The sequence below is a fragment of the Podarcis melisellensis genome (genome assembly GCF_964234715.1).
Source record: "Podarcis melisellensis genome assembly, chromosome: 7".
Classification (NCBI taxonomy): domain Eukaryota; kingdom Metazoa; phylum Chordata; class Lepidosauria; order Squamata; family Lacertidae; genus Podarcis; species Podarcis melisellensis.
The window spans coordinates 71,618,455-71,629,097 of record NC_138539.1 but is presented as its reverse complement, the minus strand read 5'-3'; the positions used below and the strand labels follow the sequence as shown (position 1 = coordinate 71,629,097).

The window sequence follows — 10,643 nt, the reverse complement described above, 5'->3', positions numbered from 1 at the left end:
CAAAAATCCAAAAAAATAACAAAAACAAAAGCACCAAATATAAGATCCAAATATCACCTCAGAATTGTGCAATTGGAAATGGAAGGCTTTGATTACAATGAGGGAGGGGGACGCAAATTAGCAGTGCAACAGTGAAAATGGAAACTTAGGAGGACGTTCAGCTTCCAAAGCAAAGTTCGCAAACTGGAAAACTGACTTCCAGGTTTGCAGTGTTCAAGTTCCACGTTGTTTGGGAACTAAGCTGCTCAAAAACCGAGGTACTACTGTATACCCCACCCATCTGGCTGGGTTTCCCCAGCTACTCTGGATGGCTTCCAGCGCATATAAAAACATAATAAAACATCAAACATTAAAAACTTCCCAATACAGGGCTGTCTTTAGATGCCTTCTAAAAGATGTATAGTTCTTTATCTCCTTGATATACAACTATAGTGGGTGGGTGCCACTACTGAGAAGACGCTCTGCCTGGTTCCCTGTAACTTCACTTCTCTCAGTGAGGGGAGACCCTCAGAGGAGGACCTCAGTGTCCGTGTTGAACAATGGGGGTGGAGACGCTCCTTCGGGTATACTCACTCCCATCCTAACCTACCTCACAGAGTTCTTATAAAGATAAAATGGGGAAAGAAAAGAGCTATGCATCATTGCCCTTGCATTGTTCAGACAACATGGAAATATCTGGAAATAAAGGTACTGAATTTTTGCATAATCGCCAACATAGTTCTGTATAAAACCCATATGGACCCATAAGGAAAATGTCAAAAACAAAGTCTGGCAAATGGTTTTGTGAACCAGCTCCAATCAGCACATATGCAGTTGACCAATTAAAGACAAGGTGTTGAGAAATTGAAATGAATGGCATATGTCTTGGTGGCTTACGATTTGGCAACTCAACCCGCATATCATTCTAAAACTTTTACCGATGATAATGTTAATGTAATACCCAAATAAACCTATTTACCATGACTGGTTATGAAGATCCATCCTGAATGTGTTCAGTATCTGCCTGACTGTTAACTGCATCTCACTTTTTGAAGACTTCAAATGTATCCTATTTGTGACATCATGGATGACATCAGAATGCCATGTGTGCATAGGCTCTCTCCATGCCAACTGTGGTAGCAGTGAACTACTGTAAAGTAGGTAGCATACAGCCTGACTGTCCAGCAAGTCCAATGTTTATTTTTGGCTTTGTAAATTTTTTTATAAAGCTAATATACTTCTCAAATAAACCTATTTATCACCACATGTTAAAAGATTCATCCCAATTGTGTTCCTATTCCATTTCACAATCCGTTCAGGTAAGTTTCTCCTCAATGGAAGACCATGCCAAAATAACATTGCTAAAAAGAGAGAGGAATATGCCAATATGGTAACATTTCTCTATACTATTTTCTGTAGGAGAGGGGGGAGAGGTGCACACACCAGAAAAATGGTTTTGTAGTATGAGGCTGCCTTCAGAATACCAGAGTGGGAAGGCTACATTATCATGGACCTAGATCTAAAATGTAAGGCAGATGAAGTTAAATGGGTCCATTAGAAAAATGTCAAAATCCGCAGTCAAGCCATACTTTTATTAGGACTAGCCAAAATGTCACAGAACATGATTCTGCAAATCATCCCAAGCAGTCACACATATGGTTGAGTCTTTGATTAACAAGATGTTCAGAAAGTGTAAAGTTTTCACATTGCCTATAAACTTATTTATCACTACCTGTTATGAAAATCCATCTTCACAGTGTCTAGTCATACTGCGAACTCTTTCAGTTTGTCAAACCTGGGAGCTTATCCTATCTGTGACATCGTGCATGACATTGGGATCTACCTCCATGTCAACAGAAGTGACCAGTAAATCTCAGTTAGTAGATTCAAGTTGGTAGCTGTGTTGGTCTGCCATAGTCAAAATAAATTAAAACAATTCTTTAAAAATATAGTTAAAACGGCTCTTCTTAAAAACCTAAAAACCCACTTAAAAGAATCAAGTCTTTTAAAGACTTTCTTAGATCATATAACTTTTTCAAGACTTGATTCTTTTAAGTGAGTTTTTAGGCTTTTAAGAAGAACCTTTTGAACTATCTTTCTAAAGAATTTTTAATTTACTCTGTAAGTAGGTAACCCTCAAGACTAACGGACCAGCAAGTTCCTTTTCCCAATTTAATCTGACTTTGTAAGGTTCAAAGTACCTTTGTTGCAAGGAAATGTCCCCTATAATATGAAAGTTAAAAAAATATCCAGCCAAACAATTGGTTCACATAAAGCTGCAAATACTATGCCTGCTCTCTTCTATTAAGTAATTTGCTAATATTTTGCATTTGTGATATTCCATAAAGATTACAATTTTCTATTGCTCTTTTATTGTACCTTTCCCAATAATATAGCCTCTACCATGTGCATCTGCTTGGCTTGTTCCTCTTTCCGGAATTATCTGTGCTGAAGCTAATGCCTGGTGCAAACTTATTGACAATGAGACTTGACACTGGTTTCAGCTGATCAGATGTGAGGCTTCATGTTTCATCGCCCTCTTTATTTTCCAGGCAGAGTCTAGAGAACAGACTCGGAGATTAATGATCAAAGCCTCCAGCAACTGGAATAAATCAACACAAAGTAAACCACTTTCCGTTTCCGAGCCTTTGGCACACAGTAGCATCACATTTTCAAGTTTTCCCCTCTAACTTAGAGATTAAATGGGGGGAGGCGGGGAGATACAAGTATGAAAACATTATTTTTTTTCTCATAAGGTAAGCTGCATGAAGGCCTGTCAAGATCAGATGTAAGTGTCAGGAGGCTGATTTGACGGAATCTTGCAGAAACTGTCAAAATCCTACAAAGTACTGTAGGGAGAAACGAGAAAACAAAACCTGTCCTGTACTGAAATATGAAGAGCAGACGGAGAAAACTGTTTTTAGCTTCTGAGTAATGAAGAAAATGCATCTGTGTGTATGTGGTTGCAAAGAGCTGCTCCAGTGGCAATATACAGACCCCACTGAATCGCACCAGAGCGACTGAACTGGATTTGAGCACCTGCTCAATATCTAGGGATGTGGGAGAAACTTGATTCTGTTCATACAGGGGTACCTCTACTTATGAAGGTGATCTGTTTTGGGGTGCTGTTTGCGCCCTGAAAAGTCTGTAAGTATAGCACCGCTACTGTGTGTGAGGAAAGCACGATAGAGTGCTTCTGCGCATGTGCGAAGCATGAAGTTCACTTCTGCGCATGTGTGAAATGTGCAGATCGCTTCTGCGCATGCGGAAAACCCGAAAGTAAACACTTCCGGGTTTGCCGCGATCATAACCTGAAAATCTGCAATGTGAAGCAAACGTAATATGAGGTATGACTGTATTTAAAGGTGAACTCACCTACTTCTTTCTTTCTTTCTTTCTTTCTTTCTTTCTTTCTTTCTTTCTTTCTTTCTTTCTTTCTTTCTTTCTTTCCCGAAACAATATGTGAACTGAAGCATAACTATCCTTCAGAAATTGCACTTCTACAAATTTTTCAATGTGATTTTTCAGGCAAATAATGTGTATTGTATACCTGAAGGAGCGTCTCCACCCCCATCATTCAGCCCAGACACTGAGGTTCAGCTCTGAGGGCCTTCTAGTGGTTCCCTCACTGTGAGATGTGAGGTTAAAGGGAACCAAGCAGAGGGCCTTCTTGGTAGTGGCACCCGCCCTACCGTCAGATGTCAAGGAATGTCCTCCCATCAGATGTCAAGGAAATAAACAACTATCTGACTTTTAGAAGACATCTGAAGGCAGCCCTGTTTAGGGAAGTTTTTAATGTCTGATGTTTTATTGTGTTTTTAAAATTATGTTGGGAACTGACCCAGCCAGATGGGCAGGCAATAAATAATAAATAATTTAATTTAATTTAATTTAATTTAATTTAATTTAATTTAATTTAATTTAATTTAATTTAATTTAATTTTATTTTATTTTATTTTATTTTATTTTATTTTATTACAAACATGCATATGCTATGGTAAACTGTGTATAATGATGCCTATATTAGTGAAAATAGCATGCAGAAATCCATTCTGTTGGGGGAAATTGCATTGCAAAAATGTTTATGTTAAGAGAATTGCATACAAAAGAAGGTATATTAAGGAAAATTCATACTAAAATTCTAATGAATTTTCATGAGAACCCCGCCCCCCCAAAAAAAACAGAATCGGTGAAAATAAGGACAACTATACTTAAGTTATTCACCCATCCCTGGTTAATACCTGAGCTCTGGTCTGATGTTGAAGCAACTTGACTCAGATATTGCCTGTGGTGCCTATAGATGACATGTACGATGGAATGCCATCAAGCTACAGTATGTGCTGACTCATAATTGGGAAGAGGTGTCAACGACTTGCAGGTGCCCAATGAGAGACAGAGTAAAAGACATGGGACTTCTGGAAGCACCAACTACAGATAGAGATAGCAGTAGGACCAGTGGGTTGGAAGCAGATCGTGTATGGCAAGCCTGTTCCATGAGAAGGCCTTGCCTCAAAGCCCCAGAGCAGCAGAAAAATCCCAGCATTCAATGAGGAAAGGGAAAAGGACTCTGTGAAGGAAAAGAAAGGAGCTACCCGTAAATTACATTGCATGTCTCTACTGATGTTATTTTACTTTTTAATATATTGGTGATTTTGTGTTTGTTTGTGAGTGCAACAACAATTATGATGGTGTTCATAAAACTTAACATCATCAGGTCCCATGGAGCAGGCTTCTCAAAGGACTTCTGAATTCTCCTGTAAAGAAAAACAGCTTAAATATTGCCCTCAAAACTTCTATCACAACCCGGAAAATTCAGGTTGCACAATTGTTGCTGACTGGGAAGCTTTGCACAACAAACCTACTTCCCCCAAAATATCACCTTATTGTGCTAAGGTAAGTGACAGAAGATAAGTGACAGAAGCTAAGGTAAGTGACATCACCTTGCCAACAAAGGTCCATATAGTAAAAGCTATGGTTTTCCCAGTAGTGATGTATGGAAGTGAGAGCTGGACCATAAAGAAGGCTGATTGCCGAAGAATTTATGCTTTTGAATTATGGTGCTGGAGGAGACTCTTGAGAGTCCCATGGACTGCAAGAAGATCAAAACTCTCCATTCTGAAGGAAATCAGCCCTGAGTGCCCACTGGAAGGACAGATCCTGAAGCTGAGTCTCCAATACTTTGGTCACCTCATGAGAAGAGAAGACTCCCTGGAAAAGACCCTGATGTTGGGAAAGATGGAGGGCACAAGGAGAAGGGGACAACAGAGGACGAGATGGTTGGACAGTGTTCTCGAAGCTACCAGCATGAGTTTGACTAAACTGCAGGAGGCAGTGGAAGACAGAGGTGCCTGACGTGCTCTGGTCCATGGGGTCACGAAAAGTCGGACACGACTAAACGACTAAACAACAACAAGTGACAGAAAAATGCAATGGAATGTGTGAGATAGCACTCGCTTTGTCACAACTACATCTGACCTCCCTGCAAAACGAATTAGAATAAGTGTTCCTTAGATAGCCAACTTCATCTCATCTTCCAGCAAATAAATCTGGGTGAATTCTCAGTAAATACATCATCTGGAAGCATCCTATGATGAACAGAAATAATGCACCATTTTTCCTTGAATAGCAATTGTTGCCGTAGGTGTAAAAACTTACACCTCTACCAAAGTCATCTGGTGAGAATTAAATGCACACAGAGGCACAGAGAGATTTGAAACTGCTGCCAAGAAGGCAGTAAGGAAAAAAAAATGAGGCAAAATAATTCTTGCCACATACAGAGCTATATAGTTTATGTAAAGTTGTCATGAATTTCACCTTTTAAAAAAAAGTGCTTGAGTAAAACATCCAGGGAATGAAGTCAGAAGCGTTTCTATTAGGCTAGAAAAAGAAATATTGAGGTGAGGGAAGGGTGCTGCAAGTCCGTATCTGAGGTTTACAGAAAGTCTTTACTGCATGTTGTCAATTCGTTCTGTGAGTGTGATCTCCCTTTTATGATCTCCGAGTGTCCGCCTGATTGTCTGTGGCTAGTTAAGAAACTCCACACGCAATGAGCAAGCCTGATAGGACTTGGAATTAATGTAGCTCCCCCAATTTCACCTAGAGCAAATTTCCAAGGTGCATTTGGAGGGGTGGAGTCTGAGCAATTTGGAAGGAAACATGAAGAGTTTTGATAAGCAAAACTTCTCCAGGGCATCTTCTCATCCCTAGTTAGGTGTGATAGGCTGAGCACAGAGCATTTATTCTTGCAAGTTGTATTTTGTACATTTCCTTTCCTTTTTTTCTTTTAGGCTCTGGACTTCGTCTACAATAGCATGATTAGGGTTGCCATATTCCCAAAAGTGAAAATCCAGACAAAGTTGTGGAGGTATTTTTTATTTTTATTTGGGTGGGGGAGCAAAGTTGTTAAATTGTGGGGCTTTTTATTTATTTTTTACTTTTTAAGCATTTTTAAAATAAAAAAAAATCACCCTACTTGCCATATGTCCGGCTTTTCTGGACTATTTTTGCCAATTCAGCAAAAATCTGCCTGAACGCCATTTTGGGAGCCAGATTCCCAGATGCGTCTGGGAAAACCTGTACATATGGCAGCCCTAAGCATGACTAAACTTCATAATCATGAAAGACGGGGGGAGAGGAATATGTGTGTGTATATGAGTTTTGGGATTACTTAAAATGACTGCTTGGTTTCATAGTTGTGTGGAGTTTTCATGGTTAAGTCACATTTACTGCTATTTGAGAATTGCTTTACACATAAAAAGAATGAGTTACCTATGAACTATTTTCCCCCTTGTGCACAGTTTGTAATGCTCAGGAGTCATATATAATTTAGCACAAACCTACCTAAGGGTACACAAGGTATTGGTTTCTTTGCCCTGTCTAGCACTGTTGAAAATAAACTAGCAGTCGCAGACTTCTTTCCTCTCGGTAGTGTTTGAGACCTTACATTTGTTTCCGTGATTCTGTGAATCACCTGTGGCTTTAAATCTACAGTCATACCTCAAGTTACAGACACTTCAGGTTGTGTTTTTTGGGGGGGTTATGGGCGCGCCGAAACCTGGGAGTACCGGAATGGGTTACTTCCGGGTTTTGGTGGTCACACATGCACAGAAGTGCTGAATCGCAACCCGTGTGTGCCCAGAAACGGCGCTGCGTCTTGCGAACGCTGCAGGTTGTGAAAGTGCCTCACACACGGATCACGTTCGCAACCTGAGCGTCCACTGTATATGGTTTTGTGGCAAAACAAGGCCAAAACAAGACCCTAGGCAGGTCTCACTCTGGGTCTGAGGGAGCCGTGATCAGGAAGTTCTGATGAAGCCCCATATCGGTGGGCAGCCCCATCCATCATTTCCCCCTCTCCTCCCTTTATTTTCACCAGACATGAGGGGCAGATAGCCTGGTCCTAAGGAAGGAAAAGGTAGGTGATGTTGGTAGTGGAAGTGGTGGTCATCTTATGAGCACCAGACAGCCACCATTGCAACTTCTTATAATGCCCTGCACAAAAGCAGCATCATTCAAGAGCTGAGATGGCAGCTGCACAATGATCATCCGAACACCAGAAAGGAGAGCCAAGGGTGATAGCATCTGCATCCACAGGTCCTTGGCAGATGTCAAAGGATACTGGCTGATCACTCTACACCTGACCCTAGACATAGTGATTCCAGGACTGCCAGCAGCATGGCAACATGACACCCATGGCACAGTTTGACTGGGTCAGTTTTTGTGAGTATCAAGAAGGGGCATGCAGAACCCTCTGGGAAATTGTGCTGGCCTTCTTGTTGGCTTCAGAGACAGGGTGGTGTAGTAGTTTTGAGTGCTGGAGATGGATTTCTGACACCAATGTGAAATCCCTGTGAAGTCATGAAGCTTACCGGGTTATCGTAAGCCAGTCTGGGAAAGCCAGCGATTGAAACTCCCGTTGTTCTAGGTGCATTTTGCGACAGGGAATTTCATTGGCACGAGCCGTTTCTGAGTTATGGGCTCAGTCCTGTGCCTAAGATTTCAGATTAAAACTGCAGAGTGGAAGGAAAGAGGGTTCTTTTTCTGCACCCCTTCCTACTCCCAGCTATTTTCTGAAGACTGGAGAAGAGACCCTCTTATGAATATTTAGGGGTGTGGGCAGGAAAAGGACTAGCACATGTGAAAAATGAACATAATATTTTAGCTGCAGTTCGTTCATTTTCAGCTTTGTATTCTTGTTATGAAAAAGTGTGCCTAGACATTCCGTTGTGCCCATAACCTAGGTTTAAGGTGCCATTTAGCAACAGCTTTCATATCTCAGTTTCTAACATTCCTCCCAGCTAAGCCTACATCAGAAGGATGTTATGAGAATAACACGGAGGCCTTCAGAACTTGTTCTCCATTGAGTGGAAAGTTGCACATCCATGTATGGTGGGCTACAAAGGGCTTGATGATTCTCCTACTTTTGCTGACTGCGAAAATGGGGAGAATTGCTAAGCCCTCAACAGATCTCTGCATAGCTGCTGGTCTGTGTTTTGAATTGATGGGTCAAAGCATCTGAAGTGGATCTCTCTTCTGCTCCCTCTCGAATATTTCCATACTATCTCCATCTCCATTCTTCCTCCCCTTCCCAAGTTCCTTTCCCATTTTTTCCTTTCCACTTTTCTCTCTCTTCCCTATAGCTGGCTCACTGAACACAAAACAGTTTGAAGCACATAATAGTTGGGACAATAGATTATTTTTTCTGGGTAGCATGGGAAGATAGGGAAGAAAGAGAAATGTGATGTTGTGTTTATAAACTGAAGCAGGGGGCTCAATAAAAGTTCAAATATTACAGTGCATATAAAAAAACAGAGAGCTTGATTTAGTACTTTACCCCCTCCCTTGTCTCTTGCAATGGTTCACAGCACTGTGAAACTTTATTTACGGCACTGACAAAAAGTATTGGCAAAACCCCATGACCTTGAGAACAGAGGGCAATTTTTCTTTAACTATCTCCCTTTGTGCTCACTCTGAGTCACACACAAAGTTTTCCGGGTGAACTGCGGTTGCAATTGAATGTTGACAAATTGATCTCTGCTTTATTGCTTGGCTACATTTAAAAAAAGAATAAGTTCTAGTTAGTAAAAGCCCCTTCTTTTTTGTTAGCTTGAAAAGCTTCTGCTTTCATAAACCCTCATTTTATATCATACATACAGAAATTGGCTCCATTTCAGTAGCTTTGAAACTAGGAGCTAAACACGAGCCATAGAATTTAAACTATTTCATATAAAAATTGAGGACATTGTTATATACCAGAGGGCAGGATTGAACATGCCTGCTGTAACTCTCGGTCCTCTTTGCGGTGCTTGCAGTCTTCGTGATCTCTCTTAAAATGAGGAGCCTCCGTCTGTGCACAAGAACTATTTCCATTAGCCTCTCAGTGATCTGGCTCTAATGACTCTTTTCTGCAGTGTAAATTGTATCTGGTAATGTCTCCCAATTATAGATCAGTAACAGTTAAGGCAGCCTTAGCTTCCATTTAAGAAAGTGGTTTCTCCTCTATCCCACTGCTCACAGTGTACAAGAACATAAAAAGAGCCTGCTGGATCAGACCAATGGCTCTTCTTGTCCAGCATCCTGTTCTCACAATGGCCAGCCAGTTGCCTGGTATTCGGAGGCATACAAACATGCCTGTGAAACACAGACCACTTATAAATGCCATCTCCAACTCTACAAAAGAGTCCATCAATGTTGTCTCCAAAAATTTGTACACATCACCGGGGAAGACAGGTGAACTAATGCCAGTGTACTGGAAGAAGCAAAGACCACCAGCGTCAAAGCAATGCTTCTTCAACATCAACTTCGTTGGACTGGTCATGTTGTGCCAGTGCCTAATTATCGTCTTCCAAAGCAGCTACTCTATTGCAAACTTAAAAATGGAAAGCGTAATGCTGGTGGTCAACAAAAGAGGTTTAAAGACTCTCTCAAGGCAAATCTTTAAAAATGTAGTATGAACACTGACAACTGGGAAACACTGGCCTGTGAGCGCCCCAGTTGGAGAAAAGCCTTTATCAAAAGTGTTATAGAATTTGAAGATGCTCAAACTTAGGATGAAAGGGGGAAATGCGCTAAGAGGAAGGCACATTTGGCAAACCCACACTATGATGAACTCCCACCCGGAAACCTATGTCACACTATGGAAGGACGTGTGGATCCAGAATTGGCCTCCACAGTCACTTATGGACCTACTGTTAAAACTATGTTTATGGAAGACAATCTTACTTGGCCACGTGTGATCACCAAAGAGAAAGAGATTCAGAGGCACGATGCCTCTGACAATGGAGGTAGAAGATAGCCATTGTGGCTAGTAACCAATGTGTGGCTAGTCCTTCATGAATTCGTCCAATCCTCTTTTAAAGCCATCCATGTGGTAGCCATCACTATGGAGCAAATTCCATAGTTTAACTATGTGGTGCATGAAATAGTCTTATCTGTCCCGAATCTTCCAACTTTCAGCTTCAATGAATGCCAATGCGTTCTAGTGGCATGAAAAAGGGAGATAAACCTTTTCTTTTTACACACACACACACACACACACTTTATCAATCTAATTTACATTTCAAAATATTCATTTAGACAACCTTAAATTCATGACTTCCCTTCTTCTCTTCCTGTGGTTCATTTTGCATACCATACATCCCTGAGTATTTTACATGAAATAAACA

The 10,643-nt window shown here is 40.9% G+C and overlaps 1 long non-coding RNA gene across 1 annotated transcript; it reads left to right on the top strand.

The window, feature by feature from the left end:
• Positions 1 to 1,096: 1,096 nt before the first annotated feature.
• Positions 1,097 to 2,937, top strand: LOC309373844. Its single transcript, XR_014170230.1, has 3 exons — positions 1,097 to 1,136; positions 2,532 to 2,601; positions 2,736 to 2,937. It is a non-coding gene; the product is annotated as an uncharacterized lncRNA (long non-coding RNA).
• The last annotated feature ends 7,706 nt before the right edge of the window (positions 2,938 to 10,643 follow it).